General features: G+C 41.2%; 1 protein-coding gene across 2 annotated transcripts in view; it reads left to right on the top strand.

Moving 5' to 3' along the window:
• The window catches only part of CCBE1 (collagen and calcium binding EGF domains 1), a 297,400-nt gene extending 278,128 nt beyond the window's left edge, over positions 1-19,272 (top strand). The window contains exons 11-15 of one of the 2 annotated variants that reach the window (XR_001711376.4): positions 12,434-12,765; positions 13,040-13,181; positions 13,524-13,620; positions 16,668-16,868; positions 18,911-19,269. The gene's annotated coding sequence lies outside the window, so the exon portion shown is untranslated. Of the gene's footprint in view, positions 1-12,433; positions 13,182-13,523; positions 13,621-16,667; positions 16,869-18,910 lie in introns of both variants that reach the window. The other variant, XR_001711375.4, reaches the window with a different exon arrangement.
• Positions 19,273-20,787: the final 1,515 nt, after the last annotated feature.

Genomic DNA, 20,787 nt, shown 5'->3' with positions numbered 1-20,787 from the left:
CCTCCTGAGTAGCTGGGAATACAGGTGTGCGCCACCACACCCAGCTAAGTTTTTGTATTTTAGTAGAGACTGGGTTTCACCATTTTGTTCAGGATGGTATCAATCTCCTGACCTCATGATCCACCCACTTCGGCCTCCCAAAGTGCTGGGATTACAGGCGTCAGCCACTGTGCCCAGCCAGCATCCCCATGTTCTTAAGTGAGCATCATCAAATAGTTTGAGAGCTGCCACCTCCCCAGGGAGCTTAGTGAGCAGCTCCTGTTCAGAACTGTGCCTCTCCCACCTGACCCCAGCTGTGGGAGAAGAGGACCAGGTTGAGGGAGATGTAGACAGCCTTACAGAAAATACAGTATTCTTGATGACAAGTCTGTCCCTACTTAGAGTGTGGCTAGGGGAGAGGTACCCATCCCTAAAGCCAAGTGAGAGGGGGCTCCAAAAGTTTACTCATAACAACTTGGGGTGCCTTAATAATGTAAGAGGGCAGCATGTTCTCTGGCTGGATGTGTGCCAGGTCTATGTTGTTTGCCCCTGAAGCAAGACCTGCCACAAGCATTCTTGGGAGGATGATCCAAGAGTCTCCTCTTCACTAGACCTCCGCATGACCATGGGGAAGGAGAAAGGGGTGCTTGGCATGTGTGCCTTGAAAAGACGGACATACTTATTCATAGAGATAACACTTGTTCCGATGAAGTCAGAGGCCTGGTGGGAGTAGCCTCTTTCACAGGGCTTCAAGGGATTGTGGATGATTGCCCCTGGGAAGAAGTCGAGGCAACCATCTACTCCCTGATGTGTGAAAATGAAGGAACACAGAGGGGAAAGGAGAGGCAGGGACCCAATGCCAGGGACCGTTCCTTACTCTGATGTGTGCACAGCCACCAAAGCTGGCCCTTTTCTTCCAGCCTCTTGCCATCCCTCTAAAAGCTTGAATTAGCAGAGGCAGTTAAGCAGGAGGTAGAGGAGTGTCAGAACCAGACCTTTGCTTCCTTCCAAACAGCCAGGCCCACAGCCCCAGCCCCCCTGGGGTTGGGAGCAGGGAAGAGCCAAGCTTTAAATCAAGTTCAAGGCTCAGGTTCTAATAATGAACGGGGCTTGGTCTTAAATCTCAATGGTGCCTAGAAAGTTAAAATTTGGGCAGGATTTCATGAAGGGAGCCACAGCCAAAAAAGAGAGGGTGAATTCATCAAAAGTTAAATCCGGTTTTGATGCCCAACTCATTTACACTGTTCAGTAAATCAGTTAGGGATGAGATGCATTTTTTTAAACTAGGACTTTCAAGTCTACATTATAGTGACTTGGGGTTTTACTTCAATTATTTTTATTTTTACATGGAAGTGTATCTTTTCTTATCTTTTAAGTTTGCATGGGTTCAATGCAAGTGCCCACAAAGGTGTGGATCTGAAATTTTAGACACGTTCTTTTATCCTTTTGAGATATAGCATCCTATTGTCGTTACCACCATCCGTCAGAACTCTGAACTCCATTCTCAGAAGAAAAATGTCTATGCTGTAAACATTCTGGTATTTCACAACTAATGAAATTCCTCAGGGAATGCATGTGAGGAAATCCAGACACAGGCAAAAGATTTCCTTCAAATGCCATGGGAGAGTGAAAAGTGAAAGATGTTCATAGCAAACCAAATGTTGGGGTCATTTGGTTTCAAAATGGGAGGGAGAAACACATGCACGTGTGGATTTGTTTGCAGAGTCACAATTCTTTGACCTTGGGCCAATAATCAAATTACGCTGTTGGCATAGGGGATGTCCAAATTATCTCCATAATTATTCTTGATTGAGATGACTCATTCAGGGGCAGGTGGAGAGAGGTGTGGGAGGGAAAAATGGAAAATGGTTGTTTTAGCCAGTTTTTTCTAATTCTGATTTGTAAGCTTGTGGAGATCTGTTACTAACAGCATTAAAACACTCTATATGTATTTTATGATTTTGAAAATCTTTTAAGAATAAGTATTTAAAAGATGTCTTTTACATGATCTCTCTAAAATAATCTCACGGGGTAAGGGATGGGGCGGTAGTATAGATAAAACAATATTGCATGTGTGTTGATAATTGTAAAAGCTACCCAGTTTATAGTATTTTGTTGTAGCAGCCCCAACAGACTAAGACAATGATAATATTTCCCCCACTTCTGTATGGATGTAGGAATAAAAATATCTTTAATAAGTCTTTCAAAATTGCATGAGTTAAAAACAAAAAACATCAATAAGTAAACAAAAAAGAAGAAATAGCAAAAAACCAAAATTGCATGAATTTAGTAAGAAAAAAATCACTTGCTTGTTATTGAATGAAAGTGCTATCTATTCTGAGGTAGAGGTCACAGTCCAGTATCCACTTGGGTTGCAAACAACATTCCCTTGAGGGGAAGTTCTGAGCCATCTCCCTTTCTACAACAATTGCCATTTTATAGAATGGGCTCTGTGCTGGAGAAACCGGAGCCAGACACTTTGGATGAAATGAAATCAATGCTCTGTCTCTGTTTTTCACTCTTCATTTTCCTTTCTTACTCATGGGCCCAGTATTGGTGGAGGAAGCTGAATTCTGCAACCTTCACGGCCATTTCTGGGCAAGGTCTTTCCTCTGGAAATCGTTAGTGGGTTAATCTTCTATTAATATTTATCTGGGGATTTGGCAAAGTTGTTTCCTGACTCTCCCCATGGCCACAGGCAAAAAGCACTAGGATTAAGTTTGGGCCCTAATGAAAAGAATGTTTCAAGCTCCAACAAGCTAAAAATTTTAATGTGGAATTCTCTTCAGGACCCCTTCTATACTACCAGGCCCCATTAATATCAGCTTCTCCCCATTCTTTCTAGCCTTCAATAAAAGGGACATGGGTGAAATGGGACTACTTCCCCCACCTCATTGGCCAACTCAGTAAATTCCACTAAAATGAATTAGAGAATTTGAGTTTCATCAACAAACATAGTATCTACTGTGGGATAAGGGTATCTCTGTTATTGTTGATTACCCAACAATTCTTTCTGGTAAAAAAATAATAATTATCTTTTCTTTGGGGAACCCATTTGATAGGGTTAGGATATCCCACTTCCAAGATTTGGACATGTGTATGACTCAGGCCTATCTACATGGTATCTTTGATGCCCAGCAGTGCCTAGAACACAGTAGGTGAATAGTTATTATGTAAATGAATGAATGTGAATTTCAGTTGTTAGAGAAGTCTTGGCTACAGTGATTGATTCATTAGTGAGTATGTATCTCAGCAGTTCTCAAACTTTTTGATCTCAATCTACAACTTTTTATACTTTTAAATACTATTAAAGACCCCAAAGAGCTACCTTTTATCACAGCAAGCCATCTTTTCCACCACAAAGAGTGCTTTGCTTCATGTTCTGTCTGAGAGCTCCAAGTCAAGGTGCTGTCTTTCAGAGAATCACAAGTAGTTTCAGAATGTGGCACTCGCAACCTCAGAAGTCTCCAAAGTGAGTTGCATGGAAGAATGTAAAGAATTAATAAGCAGCTGGGTGCAGTGGCTCACACCTGTAATCCTAGCCCTTTGGGAGGCCGAGGAGGATGGATAACCTAAGGTCAGGAGTTTGAGACCAGCCTGGCCAACACGGCGAAACCCTGTCTCTGCTTAAAAAAAAAAAAAAAAAAAAAAAAAAATATATATATATATATATATATATACACACAAAAATTAGCCAGATGTGGTGGTACACACCTGTAGTCTCAGCTACTCAGGAGGGTGAGGCAAAAGAATCACTTGAACCCGGGAAGCGGAGGTTGCAGTGAGCCAAGATTGCACCACTGCACTCCAGCCTGGGCGACACAGTGAGACTCCATCTCAAAAAATAATAATAAGCAATTTAAAACTTCCTTGGCACCCCAGAGAGCCATCTGATTTATTGTAGTTGTTGAATCTAATTAGAAGTGAGGGAAAAAGAAGGTAAGTCTATCAGCAGAACTGGCCAAAAAACAAAACAAAAAACTTCAGGCTACAATTTCTGAGATAGACCTGGAAAGCCAGAAGTGGTGTAGGTGTGGTCTATGGCCCTTAAAATTGGACCTCTGAGGCAGAGACTTCTAATTGCCCCTAACTCTCTCCCTTAGTGTGTTTATTCCTGGTTTTCAGCTGGGTTCATGGCCATCCAAAATAAAGACTACATTTCCCAGCCTCCCTTGCAACTAAAGATGGTCATGTGACTAGGTATCAGTCACTGGATGTAAGCAAAAATTATGTGTAACTTCTAGAACATTCCCTTATAGGAAGCCTTTCCTCCTTTCTGCTGGCTGGAATTTGGATATGATGCTGAGAACTTAAGCAGCCGTTTAACACTAGGAAGTGGTTTATTCAAGATGGCAGGGTGGAAAGAATATGGAGCCAGGGTGTCCCTGACAATCATGGAGCCAGTACCTCAATCATTGACCCCTTTCTAAACGGTGTGGGGAGTCATGCCCTACAAACCATAAATCTTCATCATATGGGTTTTATTTAGCCCTGTATATAGTGACTTACTTTCCAATCTGATGCTGGCATAACAAGGAAGAAAATCAAAATGTTTTACCCCAAAATATATTTCCTTACCATACCTTGAAATTGTCCTGCAAAGCCTCTTGTGGAAAAAATCCACATTCTATGGAGAATCCCCTCTCCCCTTTGTTTTTCTTCCTTCCTTCCCAGATCTAGGAGATAATCAACTAAGAGCCAGGCACCTTTTTAAGCCCGATAAGATACAATTTACAATCTGTTCTCTCTGAAGTCTGCTATCTGAGAGCTTCCTCTGCACAATAAAACCTGGTCTCCACAATCCTTTATCTCAACCTGAACATTCCTTTCTATCAGTACCAGGTCTTTAGATAAACTCCACCAATTGTCTGCCAGAAAATGTTTAAATTTACTTGTAGCCTGGAAGCCCCCACTTTGAGTTGTCCCGCCTTTCTGAACAAAACCAATGTATTTCTTAAATGTATTTGATTGATGTCTCATGCCTCCCTAAAACGTATAAAACCAAGCTGCACCCCGACCACCTTGGGCACATGTTCTCAGCATCTCCTGAGGGTTGTGTCACAGGCCATGGTCACTCATACTGGCTCAGAATAAATATCTTCAAATCTTTTACAGAGTTTGACTCTTTTCATCAACAACTGCCTGCCTCTGGCCTTGTATGTAAGAGAAAAAGGAACTTGAGTCTTTTTTAACCACTGGAATTACTAGTATTTTGAGTTTTCTGTAATATTCAGTCAAACCTAATCCAACTGTTAAAATTCTCAACAAACAAATGCTCTGCAAGTGAAGGTTAACAAAGTCCTCACTCCAAAACTCAGCCTCATTTCTGGGATGGACTACAAACATTCTATAACCTGTTTCAACAGAAATAAGATAGTCATTCATCCTCTCGTCCTTTGTGACTTAAGAGACCCCAGGGTTGGTGAGATAAATTCTGAAAAGGTGAAGACTAGAGATATATTGCTTTTTTTGGTTATGGCATTGAGTAGCTTGGAGTGGCTGTTTGCTCTCAGACTTGCTTTTTTTCTTGTCCAAAAACTCTAATCTTGGAAGAGGAGGCAGTGAAATGCTCACACTTACATATTTGAATGCTTGCCCTTTGGAAATATGCTTTTCCTGTTGCCAGCATTTGTAAGAAGAGACTGATGCTTGTCAGCACCGCCAGGGGCCTCTGGAAGGAACTGCACACACGCCTGGTAAGAGAAGAAAGGTTAAAAAAAAGGCCAGGTGCGGTGGCTCACGCCTGTAATCCCAGCACTTTGGGAGGCCGAGGCGGGCGGATCACCTGAGGTCAGGAGTTTGAGACCAGCCTGGCCAACATGGTGAAACCCGATTTCTACTAAAAATCCAAAATTAACTGGGCATGGTGGTGAATGCCTGTAATCCCAGCTACTTTCGAGGCTGAGGCAGGAGAATCACTTGAACCCGGGAGGTGGAGGTTGCAGTGAGCTGAGATCGCACTACTGCACTCCAGCCTGGGTGACAAGAGTAAAACTTCCTCCAAAAAAAAAAAAAAAAAGAGACGTTAGCCCTTAGCCCTGCAGTTATCAAACGTGTGTGTGCCCATCAGAATCACCTGGGCCAGGTGCAGTGGCTCAAGCCTGTAATCTCAGCATTTTGGGAGGCCGAGGTGGGCAGATCACCTGAGGTCAGGAGTTCAAGACCAGCCTGGCCAACATGGTGAAACCCTGTCTCTACTAAAAATACAAAAACTAGCCGGGCATGGTGGCCCATGCCTGTAATCCCAGCTACTCGGGAGAATGAGGCAGGAGAATCACTTGAACCCAGGAGGTGGAGGTTGTAGTGAGCCAAAATTTCGCCACTGCACTCCAGCCTGGGCGGCAGAGTGAGACGCCATCTCAAAAAAAAAAAAAAAAAAAAGAATCACCTGGAAAGATTGTTAAAATAGATTGCTGGCTCCACCCCCAGGGTGTGAGATTCAGTAGATCTGGGGGGTAGAACTGGAACATTTGCCTCTCTAACAAGTTCTATGAACAATACATTGAGAACCTCTGTATTAGACTTGAAATATAAATAATATGTAGGAGGCTCCCTTCCATATTCATCCTCTCTTTGACCAGGGGGAAAGTGTAACCTGACAATAAAAACATGTGCCAATGTACTCATCCAGAAATAGAATTGAGGAAGAGAAGGGAGATGAAGAGAGAAAGAATGCTGCAGAATGCATCTCATTTTAAAAAGCAGTGACAGTGGAAGGAAAACAGTTCTTGCCAGGAGCACAGCCAGCGGGGCACAGGCAGGCCTGTGGAAGGCAAGGCATGAAGTTGGAGGGGAAGGAGGAGTTTGGGGAAAGAAGCTAGGTTTTGCTGTGCTGTTGTGAAAAAGGTGGGCGGAAAAGTGTAAAATCAATTTTTTTTAATGGCATGCTTCAACGAATCTCCGCCTAGTATTTGAGAACCGAGTTACTGTGAAACCATGTTTTGGCAGAAGCAAACACAAATCCTCTCTGTAAAATGTGCCACTTGAAAAATTAGCACATGCATCCAGGCTTTATAAGCATCAATCTACTTAAGTCAATCAAGCGACTAAGTAAAATATATTATTATGTTCAGATCTTATGTGTGGGCAGATAGTCTTCATTCTATAGCTCTGTAATTTGCTGGTGGGATAAAGAGTTATTGGAGGATTCTCTCAAACTTTTCAAAAAATATGTCAGGGGAAAGAAAACAAATTTGAATCTTTCCAAATTTATATTAGGGTCTCACCAGTTCAGGCAGTATACACAGTACTGCTAAATATTTTCTTTTTTTTAACATAGAATTCCTGCCAGGATTATATTTTGTTTAGTTTTCATCACCTTCATATCTTGTGCTTTTTTTAAGATGAGGAATATTTGACAGATTTACTCAAAAATGTTGGTCACATTAAACCAATAATTTGAAATTCTTGTTTCTTTCCAAGGAGAAATCATGTGGACTTCTACCTTGGTCTTACATCAAAAGTGGTTCCCATTTCCAGGTATATTTTGGACTAAATATTCACAAAAACTCATTCTTTTAATGAAGTTTAACATGATGATTAAAATTTTAAAAACATATTTTTAGATGCATGGCTGACTTGACGGGAAACTAAGGGGATTATTTGGAGGTCAGAGATGCCTGTAATCCCAGCTACTTGGGAGGCTGAGGCAGGAGAATCACTTGAACCTGTGAGGCGGAGGTTGCAGTGAGCTGAAATCATGCCACTGCACTCCAGCCTGGGCAACAGAGTGAGACTCAGTCAAAAAAAAAAAAAAAAGAAAGAAAGAAAGAAAGGAAAGAAAGAAATGACAAATCCAAAGAGGCCAGTAGGAACTTGAGTTGGTATTTACCACTGCATGTCTGCTAGTCCCTTGTTATTTGGAGCCACCATTTAAATAGACATGTACATGTGTCTATGTACATGTAAATGTACATGTGGACTGGAAAGAAAGCTTGGGACAAAACAGGGATGTTATGAGTTGAATTGTGTTTCCCAAAATTCGTATGTTGAAATTCCAGCCCACAGTACATCAGAATATGACCTTTTTTGGAAATGGGGTTATTAAAGATGTAATGAGTTAATTTGAGGTCATTTAGGGTGGACTCTAATGTATGTAATGTAATGACTGGTGTCCTTATGAAAAGGGGAAAATATGGACACAGAATGTAAAGATGAAGGCGGAGATTGGGGTGATGCCATCACACCAATGAATACTAGAGATCGCCTGCAAACCTCCAGAAGCCAGGGGAGAGCATGGGACATCCCTCAGAAGGAACCAACTCTGCCAACGCCTTGATTTTGGACTTCAAGCCTCCAGAACTGTGAGATGATAAGTTTCTGCTGTTTAAGCAACGTAATTTGTGGCACTTTGTTATCCCAACCCTAGGAACCAAAATAAGGGAGGAAACTGGATTTAAGTCTTAATCCAAAGTCTGGATACTCAAAGTACAACATGCTCAATGGGTGAGTAGGGGTGAAAACATCCACAGAGGAGCCAGTGAATCCATAGGCATCACCAGCCTGACTTGAAACAACTTCTGTGACCTCAAATGGTCTGCAATGAAAATTTAGTTTCAAATAATCCCAGGCTGATAGTGTTCCCAGGCACCTGGCAGAAGCAAACACAAATCCCTCTGGATGCACATACTTTAAACTCAGGCCTCCAAGAAAAGTCTCACGGATACATTTCCAAGAAACATGAGCCCCTCGTCAAAAATCATTAAACACAGCAAAAAAAAGGAGTAAGAGTTGACGGAAGCAATAAAGTGCTGAAATGAACTGCAAAGAATGCAAATATGGAATTATTGGATACACCATCGACAATAAGTATGTTTAATACAATTTAAGAAAAAAAGGCATTGAAAAAAAGCAAGGAACATGGAACTATCAAATTTGATCAGACAGATTTGGAAGAGGATCAAAAACACTTCTCTAAATGAAAACTATAATTATTATTTTTAAATGAAGTGGATGGTTTAAACAGCAGGTAAGATACAGTAGAATTGGCGAACTGGAAAATGGATTTGAAGAAAAGTAAATTGAAGACCAGGAGGCAAAGATGAAAAATATGAAGGAAGAGACATATGGAACAATATGACAAGGATGAAAATGAAGCTAATTGGAATTCTAGATGGAAGCATTAGAAAGTGACAGGGCATGGCTGGGGGTGGTGGCTCACACCTGTAATCCCAGCACTTTGGGAGGCTGAGGTGGGAGGATCGCTTGAACCCAGGAGTCTGAGACAAGCCTAGGCAACATAGAACACATCTCTAAAAAAATTAGCCAGGTGTGGTACTGTACTCCTGTAGTACCAGCTACTTGGGAGGCCAAAGCAGAAGGATGGAGTCAGAGAGGTCAAGGCTGCAGTAAGCCATGATTGCACCACTGCACTCCAGCCTAGACAACAGAGCGAGACCTTGTCTCAAAATGAAAAACAAAACAAAACAAATAGAAAAAGATAAAGTGACAGGGTAATAGAGAATGGCAGAGAATTTTCCTGAATTGTTGAAAGACAACATTTCAGATTCAAAAAGCCAAACAAAATGCAATTAAATGGAAAGGAGACACACTCATATATACACCGTAGTAAAATGGAAGAACACCAGGAGATCTAAAGACGCAAGTGTAGGAAAGAATAGACAAAACTATCCTGATTTGCCCAATATATAATAATCTATGTTTAAAAAACCAAGAGATCATAACAAAAAAGACACATAAGGGATTGCAATAAAGTGACCAGAGACAAGATCAAATTACAAGCATCCATAGTGTTGCCATGTACCAGCCATAAGCAATGAGAAAATTATTTTTAAAAGATTCTATGCACCATAGCAACAAACAATATAAAGGATCCAGGAATAAAGCTAACGAGAAAGGTATGTGACCTTTTTGTAGAAACTATAAACCTTTCCCAACAAACATTTAAAAACAAGCTAGACAAATGGCAATAAGTACCATGTTCTTTGATAGCAAGATTCAATGTTGTAAAGTTTTCTATTTCCCCAAAATTGATATATATGTTCAAAACAACCCCAAACAACATTTCAACAGGATTTTCTTGGAATTTGACACTCTCATTCTAAAATTCCTACAAGAGAGTAACAGCACAAATTAGTCATGCCAATTTTGAAAACAAAACAAAATAGAAAGATTTGCTCTAACAAATATTAAAACATAAATATATTATAAAGCCACCATAATTAAAAGGGTGTAATATTTTTATACCAGTAAGTAAACAAATAGAAAAGTCACAGATAGAATTAGGAATCAGGGGCCGGGCGTGGTGGCTCACGCCTGTAATCCCAGCACTTTGGGAGGCTGAGGCAGGAGGCTCACTTGAGGTCAGGAGTTCAAGACCAGCCTGGCCAACATGGTGAAACCCTGTCTCTACTGAAAATACAAACATTAGCTGGGCATTGTGGTGGGAGCCTGTAATCCCAGCTACTCAGGAGGGTGAGGCAGGAGAATCACTTGAACCTGGGAGGCGGAGGTTGCAGTAAGCCAAGACCATGCCACTGCATGCGGTCCAGCCTGGGTGACAGAGCAAGACTCCATCTCAAAAAAAAAAAAAAAAAAAGGAATCAGAAATGGACCTATGTGTATATTAAAATTTGGTATGTAATAAAACTGGCACTTCAAATCATTGGCTAGATCATTAATAAAAGTTGTTCGAATATAGGCTTTCCATTTGGAAAAACTAAGTTTAGTCCTTACTTCACACCACTAACATGGGTTAAATCCAATTAGATTAAATATGAACATAAAAACTCAAAAGTATTAAAAGAAAATGTTATATAAGAGCCTATGTAGAATAATCTTGCTCTATGTGAAGGATTTTTAATCAACCCATAAAATATTAAAAGCCATTAAGAAAAAGATTTAAATTTGACTACCTCAAAATGTAATACTTTTATTTAATAAAAGAATTCATATATCACAATAAGGAAAAAACTATTTTATAGAAAGAAGGGCATAGTAGGCAAATCAGGACAGGATTGATGAGTAAACAGAAGAAGAGAAACTTAGACTCTAAGAATCAGAGAAATGTAATTTGTTAAATTGAGATAATTTCACCCAAAATTAATGCTGAAGTTTTAGAGTAATAATAATAAGAGTTGATAAAGGCAATGGGAAGAGTGGATGTTGGTGCTGGGTACATACACTCTGGAAGCACAATTTGACTCTATTCATACTTTTAATGCATATGCTCTACTACCTGGCAATTTCATGTCCTAGTATCTATCTTTAAGAATCTTATATGTGTGTACTATGAGGCATGCACAAAGATGTTCAATGCAGAATTGTTTATAATAGCAAAAAAAAAAAAAAAACCTGGAAACAAAGCAAATGTTCATTAATAGGAAATCAATTGTATAAACTGTAATGTATTCATTCTATAAAATACTTTTTAAAATAATAAAGCTGATCTTTATGTTCTGCCATGGAAAGAGCTCTAAATCATATTTTTAAATGGGGTCGTGGGGAGAGAAAGCAATTTGAAGATTTTGTATTATTTATGTAAGGATACTGATAATACAATAACATATATTTTCAAGATAGGAAAGCAAGTATGTAGAAAAAATCTAGACAGATATCATTACTTCTGGGGAGTGTAGTTGGATAGTGTGGAGGAGGGGAGTGTTGGGGAAGTGGGGGAAATGACTTTATTCTTATCTGTAATTTTTTATTCATATAAGGAAAACGTGAAATTTATTTTTAATTGCAAGCAAAATATGAAAACTTTTTTTACAGAAAAGCCTTTAGATTCATTTTTTTCTGCAACCATTCAATTTCCAGTAGACTCTATTCCAATCATGAGCTTTCTAGGTCCCTTATGAAGTGTCCAGTTTACCAAGATTCTACTTACATACATCTTTTCTCATCTTTATGTGCTATGTAAAGCTAAATAAATCTGCTCATTGGAAAGTGCTAAGAGTGGCAGTAAATCCAAAATTAATATAGGGCAGTGGTCTTTATTTATAGGTGTAATATTATTCTGTCTCTATTTGTCCACCTTCAACTCTACATTTCTGAGGGTCATAAGCTTTGGAACCAGAGAGAACTCTGTTAATTTCGCGACTTTGGAGCCCAGATAAATTACCTAATGTCTGTAAGTTTCAGGTTCTGCATTTCTGAAAATCAGGAAGGCTCCTACTTCAAAGCCTTGGTATACTAGATAAGACATTAAAAGTGAAATTATTTAACGTAGTGCCTGATCAGCAACGTTCGTTTCCCCTACTGGAGTTAGTGGGAGGCCTTGCAAAAGTCAAGCATGCCTCATAGCTGCGTGAACTTGTGGAAAGTTAATTCACCTCTCTGAGTCTCAGTCTCCTCAACCGTGGAATAAGAATAATGACATTTTCTTGATACAGGTTCCTCTAAGTCACAAATGTAAAAGACAGCAAGCTCGATATGCAGACCATATGGTCATATCAATCTTTGTTTCCCTTCCTTTCTCCGTCTTCCCCTCTAGCGTCTCCTGCAGTTCCAAGCTGACACGGCAGATGGTGTAGTTGAATCGCCCAGGGAGCCTCAGCCCAGCGGCCTCAGTCACCTCTCCACAAGGCAGCTGCCCCAAGCTGCATTCACTGGGACAAACCTGCCTTCCTTCTAGAATGTGAGTCAGATCCGGCAGTGGTCCTGCAGGCGGCAGCAATGGCAGTGTCACAACACAGACTGAGATTTGGCTTCAACACCGAACCGCTTGGGGGCTCTCATGGATGCAAAGTGTGTCGTTTCCTTGTGGAAGGACAGTGAAGGCAGGTGTTTGCTGCTCTCCTGCAGGCTCTTGGGCATGCTTCAGAGGTACTTCTTTCGGGGCCAAGCTCTTATCAAATTAATATTCTGTCCGTAAGGGAGATTTTGTTAATTACCTCGGTTTAATGAAGTTTTTCTTAGCTTTTGGAAACAGAATGTGTTGGCTCTCCATTTTTTGGTCTGTTTGAGTGAAGGAAAGTTGATGTCCTAGGTTGGATACAAGACTGGAATAGGATATTCAGAGGCAGCTTCTTATAGACGACCACCTTTCCGTAACACCATTAGAATTATATGAGCTTTAATCCTGCACCTAACTTTCCAGGGTTTCCTCCTCCAAGAAGCTGGGTTAGCACTGGACCAACGACAAACAAGTGAAGGGCTTGGGTCAGGATACCTGTGTTACAGCTGCAGAATGTCAAGCACAGGGGCAGTGACTACAGCTTGCCAGGGCAGAGCCCACAGAGGTAATATTCCAAAACAATACATTTCCATGTAATTCCAGCACAGCAGAATGGCTGGGGGCTGCAAGTTGCATTTGAACAGCACTTCTCAACCTTATCAGACCTAATGCCCCCCTTTCATAACAAATACTGTGTAACTCTCCCCTCTAGTATCCTACAATGAGATGCGCAGATACTACAACTTGTCTATGCACATATTTAATCCCTCTAATGTCCTTGCAGTAATATAAAGAATAAATGAAAGCAAAGTCATTATAATGAATTAATATGTATTTCCATGTGTGAATATGCAGACACAACTATGTTGGAAGGCATAAATAGTCTGATGCTTATGTCTGTTCACAGCATTATCCTAAATATCATGGCCACAAATCCAAATTAAGTGTTGGTGACTCAGGTACCATGCGCTGCATTGAATGACTCAGTAAAATTCCAACCAAATGTAAGTATAATCTTTCTTTACTTTACATACAATTATTATAGATAAATGCCATAAAAATAAGTTGCATTTATATGCAAAACATAGGTAGGTTCTAGGCTCCCTAATAGTTGTAATAGCCACCCTTCCTACACACACAGACACACACGCTTCCTGAAAAATACTCTGGAAGCAAATATGGCTGCTCTTGAAAACCACTGGTATGGAGGGCCAGATAGGGCCGCAGGGCATGAAGAGGACCTGTACCTGCCTTCCAGAACTCTTAGGTTCTCCAGGTGATTACCCAAGACCTTTCCAACTGCCAAAATCAAGACCTTATTAGTGTAATTATGTAACCGATGCCAGATTTGATAACCATAAAGTAAAGACCTATCACTAGGGTGACTCTGCCCTAGATTCCTGTATGATGATGCAGCTATTGTCTCAGACCTGAGATGGAACAACACTGCAACACACCAAAACCAGCCTGGGAAATGCAGGCACAAAAGGACACCCGGTTCATTTCCTAAGCCACCCTCCACTACACTCCATCAAGACAGGCTTCGGAGGAAAGGCCTGGACGCAAGATTCTAGCAGGCCCTCATGCCACAGGGCCATCCCAGCTCTGCTCCAGCCACTGGGATTATTTGGTGATCAGGAGTATCGATGGACCACTGGTTTAGGCTCTAGTTAATTGAATATTCTGGTTACATGACAGTTAATTCACAGTCCTCTTTGCTTTGATCCTTATAAAACTTTCCTAAATTCATGTGTTCACCCTTCACCAAAACAACAATGTTTACTTAGTTGGAAAGACTCCTTTTTCTTTCCTCTATTTTACAAATTCCTATAATAGTGTTATAATACTCTGATATTAATAGCAATGCATTTAGTAAACACACGGCTCCAGTTTCCTGGCTTAATGCATAGTACATACTAGAGAATGGAGCTTTTGTTTTATGTTTAAGCATACTGTAAGGTTTCAAGCTTCTCTTTCTGAGCCATTTTCACTACAAAGAATGAAAGTGCCTACGTAGGCATCGAAGATTGTGTTTAATGTGGAACTTTTTTTATTATTATTATTATTTTTTTTTGAGATGGAATCTCGCTCTCTCACTCAGGCTAGAGTGCAGTGGCGTGATCTCTGCTCACTGCAAGCTCCGCTTCCTGGGTTCACACTACTCTCCTGCCTCAGCCTCCCAAGTAACTGGGACTACAGGCGCCTGCCACCACACCCAGCTAATTTTTTGTATTTTTAGTAGAGACAGGGTTTCACCATGTTAGCCAGGGTGGTCTCAATATCCTGACCTCGTGATGTACCCGCCTCAGCCTCCCAGAGTGCTGGGACTACAGGTGTGAGCCACTGTGCCCGGCCTGTTTAATGTGGATTCTAATCTCAGGAAATCTCCTGAAAGAGTAATTGACTTTTTGGTTTCAGTCATTATGAATTTTTCTACTAAGTGTGTTGTGTGCTGTTTTAGTTGAGGGGCTTTGAAGAAGCAGATGCAAACATGGAATTCAATGCATTCTGTTACGGAAAAGGACTGAGGAAAAATGAAGAAGGAGCCAGGAGAGTTGAGAGCTGTCAGGCCATGCAGGTGTAACCCCAAGTACTTGTTAATGTAATTAATTATGTAGCCAATCCAATATTGACTAAATCTATAAAAGTGAGTGCACTGAAAATGAATCCTGTGTCTATCAGCACTAAATTGAATACACTGAAGAGACTTGGTAAAAAAAAACACGTAGTCACTGCCCGGGTGCAGTGGCTCAGGCCTGTAATCACCTCAAGTGATCCCAGGGTGGATCATTTGAGGTCAGGAGTTCAAGACCAGCCTGGCCAACATGGCAAAACCCCATCTCTACTAAAAATACAAAAATTAGCCGGGCGTGGTGGCACATGCCGGTAGCCCCAGCTACTTGGGAGGCTGAGGTAGGACAATCACTTGAACCAGGGAGACGGAGGTTACAGTGAGCCAAGACTGCACTACTGCACTCCAGCCTGGGGCACAGAGTGAGACTCTGCCTCAAAAAAAAAAAAAAAAAGTAGTCATTAAAACATATTTTTTAATTAAATCAGAGATGGCCAAGATTACTATAAAAGTTTGGGGGATAGTACTTAAAATTTAGTATAATTCTACACTTTTATTCTGTTGCAGTGTCTCTGCAGTTTAAAGAAACCAAAACTGGAAATCATCGTCAATGGATTAAGGATGTGATTTGTGCAAAATAGACGATGCAAAGCTCTAATCAGTAGATCCCATCAAAGAAAAAAGATGATAGGCTCATATTTTAAGATTGGTTGAATATACACTTCTATGCTTTAAGCTAAATGAAAATGTTTGCTTTTTTAAAATCCTGTGTTTGATGGACTTTCTCAATTAACCAACCAACTACTCCTACATAAGGGGCTTCTTTTTTATGTTTTAAACACAGTACAATTGCATTTACCACTAATGTTTACATGTGTGACAATAATAGAAAAAACAAGAGGTTCCTGGGATGAAAGGAGTATGTAAAGGTCAATTCAAGGTTGGAGTTAGGTCTTTTCATTCAGTAATTTATTCAGAAGAGTTTTAGAACCTTGCCAAAATCATAGATGGCCTGCTTTGATTTCACATTTATGTTTGGCAAGACTAGATACAAACACACACACACACACACACACACACACACACATTTATTATGTGGCAGAAATTTCTGGACCCCAAGTGATAGAGGTCAGGCAAAGGGGTTTTCTACTGTCCCTTATATTCTCTACCAAAGACCTGCTAGGGAATATTCAGCTATTGCCTACATTACATTTCAACTGTCTGCTAAGGAAGAATTAGTTTTAAATTTTGATTCATCCAGGCCCACCTCCAACCCCAGGCTATTTCTTTTGGCTAATTCATGCATGCAGAGGGAACACAAGGAGTTTGCCTGAAACTCTTCACTAAACTTTATGGGTACACCATAGTGACTTTTCCACAAAGGGGAGATCGTCTGGCCCTTTTTAAAATCCCTCCTGGAACTTAAATTATCGACGATTGTAATATCTGATCATAATTATCTTTCTTCATTTGATACAGGATAATGCAAACATGAAATCAGCAAGCAAGCATAATTTCTGGAAATGATAGAGTCCCACCGAGACTTGGCAAACAGGCCGTCCATTTTCCCCTTGTCGCACAGTGTCACAATGCCTCTTCTACAGATGTGGCCCCCTGAGCTGTGAACTCCTTGAAGACAAGGACTAGAACAGTGCCTGGCACAGTCCATGTTGTATACAGGTGGATCAATTGAATGAATGCACTGCTTTTATCCAAAAATATACTCATCACCATGCAGAATAGACTCGAAATATAACACGTTATCCCATACTTAACTAAACCCATGGCTTATTCACGGTTGATGGCACCTCATGCCACATAGAAAGGCTGGAGAATGTCCAGCCAAGAATGATGCTGTAAGCAACTAAAAGAGAGATGCCAAGACTTCAAAGGATAGGACTTTCCCATTTAAAAAGAGAAATCCCAGAGCAAGGAGAGGATAAGTATAAAAAGAATGTTATCCCTATAGGAGACATGGTCTAGAAAGCTCATGAAGCGCATTGCTTGTAGGCAGACAGTGGTTCTCAGACTTTACAAAATATCAGAATCACCTGCAGCCTTGTTTCAACACACTCTTGGGCCCTTCTCCAGAAATTCTAGTTGCACAGGCCAGGGTGGATGCCTGGAAAGCTGGATTTTTTTTTTTTAAACAGACTCCCAGATATTGCTGATGCTGCCATGGAAACATTATTTGAGAACAGTATCGTAAGAGATGGTAAAGGCTGGAAACCTAGTTTCTTCTAAGATTTTAAATTAATTTTTCAAATGCTATAAGTGAATTCTTTTAAAAATTTGTATCACAAATGTTCTCAAGCATGCACAAAAGTAAAAAGACTCATAAAAAACCCACACAGCACGCATCACCCCACTTCAAAAAAACCAATTTACCACTCTTGTTTTATATATCCCCCATCACCTTTTTTTTTTTGCCAAAATAGTTTAATACATATCCCAGACATATCATTAATCTGTAAAGATTTCAGCATTTATTTCTTTTCTTTTTTTTTTTTGAGATGAAGTTTCGCTCTTTGTTGCCCAGGCTGGAGTACAATGGTGCAATCTCGGCTCACTGCAACCTCTGCCTCCTGGGTTCAAGCTATTCTCCTGCCTCAGCCTCCCAAGTAGCTGGGATTACAGGCACCCACCACCACGCCCAGCTAATTTTTGTATTTTTAATAGAGACGGCGTTTCACCATGTTGGTCAGGCTGGTTGAGAACTCCTGACCTCAGGTGATCCACCCGCCTCGGCCTCACAAAGTGCTGGGATTACAGGCGCGAGCGACCGTGCCTGGCCTTCAGCATTTATTTCTAACAGATACGCACTCTTTTTAAATGTATTTACGTATTGAGGGAAGCTAGGATGTTTGCAATAATTGTTTATAAGACTGTAAGAGCCAAGGAAGACCGGGCTGCGTGGATCCCAGATTCTGACTGACCCAATGTTATTTTGACTTCTTTTTATTTTGGCAGTGACCACCCTCTGCTTCTAGGCCTTTGCTTAGGCTGTCTCCCCACCACCACACACACACACACACACACACACACACACACACACACACACACAAAATCTTGTTAACCCTTCTTCCCACCCATCTCCTTGTATCCAAATACTGCTCTCCCTTGGAGACATGTCCCTTCCTCATAGAACCTTCCTCCAACAGTAAACCACTCATCTCTCTGACACATAGCCCAGCCTTATGTCTCTCCTCACAGGGATCTGCAACTTTCTGCCTTCTGTTGCCCAGGGGACTGTCCCCGGGGAACGGCACATTCCTGGAAGGTGGCATGAGGAAAGGGTTCCAAACAAGCTCAGAACAGCCCACAGTCCTCACTTCTCTGAAGGACATTACAGTCCCTCCAGGTTGGAGACTGGAGGTAGAATCTTCATTTCCAAGAAATGGCCCTGGATGCCAAATGATTATCCACAACCCTACAAGCCCGGTCAGATTCCGAGTGTGGGGGGCACACGCTGTTGCCATGTCTCACTCACTGATGGCTGCCACCACAGTGCAAACCTGGGAAAACTATGGTTACAGCCAGCGTTTTGCCCAATCACCGCTCGCTGAGGCTTTTCAAGGAAGAACTGGGTGGAAATTGGCTAGGCCTGTGGAGGAATCTGCAGGTGGGGCAGGGGCAGCGGGTGACGGGGAGGTGGAAGCGGAAATGCTAAGAAAGCTAAATATTGTGGTTAAGTCGGAAATGTGGATTTCTGACCCTTTTAGGAGGAAGAGGATGTGGCTGAGTGTGGCACTGGGGCACGTGAATGCCCACATGCAGAGGGGATGCTTGACAATTAAACCACCCATAAAGCAAGGCATTATAAATGGCTGTGAGTGTGGCCAGCATTGACTTTGGGCAACAGAGCTCTGGATTTGCAAAGCCTCACGGGTGAGTGAATGGTGGGAGTTGGAGGCAAGCAGGTTACCAGAGATTCCTCAGTGCTCTGGGGGAGGTGTTTTCAAGCCAGCAAAACCAGCCTTGGTGAGACCTGACCTCTGAATAGGACAATATAAAAACCCACAAAGAGACTTTAGCCTAGTTCTCTTTTTAAATAAAGTCAGGTGGGCAGGGGCAGGGGGATTCCCATTAGAAAGTTTTATGGTATTTTGTAGTAGATTATGAATTATACTTTGAAACTACACAAAACAGTTCAAACACAGTGCTTCCTGCAGCTAGAATCACAGGCTGTCAGCCACGGCTCTGCTCACCTCCCCAGCTAAGCCACCTACCTTCTTGTGGGGGACACAAATCGCCCCCTGTGGTCTTGTTGCCCTGCCTCACCCCTTGAGAACCTTCTTTCTTTTCTTTCCTTCTTTCTTTCTTTTATGTACATTTAGTTCCCACAGGCTTCCTTTATCAATATTTCAATTGGTTGCTGCTGACCTATACTTGAATCCAAATATTTGCCCTATTCAGTATGAATTGTTCATTCAGCCAAATGCTTGATTATGTCTGTGCTCTTTTGAGCAAATTGAATGGGCTACTTGACTATGTAATGCCGATATAGCCTGGTCATTAGTAATGTTTGTTAGAATTGACCAGATGCAACAAGGAAGGAAAGAGAGAGAAGAAGGAGGTTTGTGTTCAGTTTTCCTTCCAGAGCAACCGTGGTGAAGAAAACGAAATTATGCGCTTTCCAGGGCACAGTTCTAAACTGCCTTCCTGTTCTTCCAAATGGGCCCGTAGTCTAATATGAATCAAATGGGTCAGGGTTCAAAAGAGATGGATGCTCCTGAAGCTCGCAAGTTTATGTATTCATTGGGAAACTTCCCCCTGTAAAATGAATATGGTTTTTTAAAATGATGACTGGCCTTCTTATTTTTATCGTTTAAATCAAGACACAAGAAATAAAATAAAGCTAACTACAAGACTTGCTCTTGGTTAATATTACTCCCTGCACTGATTGTATGACAATTCTTCCCATATTCAAACTATTATGAATGTCAAAAGCCACATGACTGGACAATTTTTAACTATCATATGTTAAACTATAATTCACACTTTAGGGGAGGAAAAGCCTTCTCCTCTATCCTCTCATGTTCAGTGACTGGGGCTCTGCAAATTAAAGTTACAAAAGATAAGGAAGAAAAAATAGTCTGTTTATACTTGCAGTGCACATACATGCTAGAGAACTCAGCGATGAATAACTCAAAGAGGTTATTAGAATTCAGGGGTTGTATACTGTGTCTTAACAAAGAGCAATAAATTGTGGAGAAGAGGCTAAAGGGAAAAGGTTTGGGGCTTGTGGGGAATGCTAAGTTATGGAAAGGGGACAAAAAAGTATGGTAAATAAGGGTCATTTAGTACGACCCTTATCAGACTCTTATCTGGTTTTTTGTTGTTGTTCTTGTGTTTTTGTTTTTGTTTTGAGACGGAGTCTCGCTCTGTCGCCCAAGCTGGAGTGCAGTGGTGCGATCTCGGCTCACTGCAAGCTCCGCCTCCCGGGTTCACACCATTCTCCTACCTCAGCCTCCTGAGTAGCTGGGACTACAGGCGCCCGCCGCCACGCCCAGCTAATTTTTTGTATTTTTAGTAGAGACGGGGTTTCACCGTGTTAGCCAGGATGGTCTCGATCTCCTGACCTTGTGATCTGCCCGCC

This window comes from Pan troglodytes, chromosome 17 (genome assembly GCF_028858775.2).
Source record: "Pan troglodytes isolate AG18354 chromosome 17, NHGRI_mPanTro3-v2.0_pri, whole genome shotgun sequence".
Classification (NCBI taxonomy): domain Eukaryota; kingdom Metazoa; phylum Chordata; class Mammalia; order Primates; family Hominidae; genus Pan; species Pan troglodytes.
Note: the sequence above shows the minus strand (reverse complement) of the source record. Positions and strands in the feature narration are given on the sequence as shown.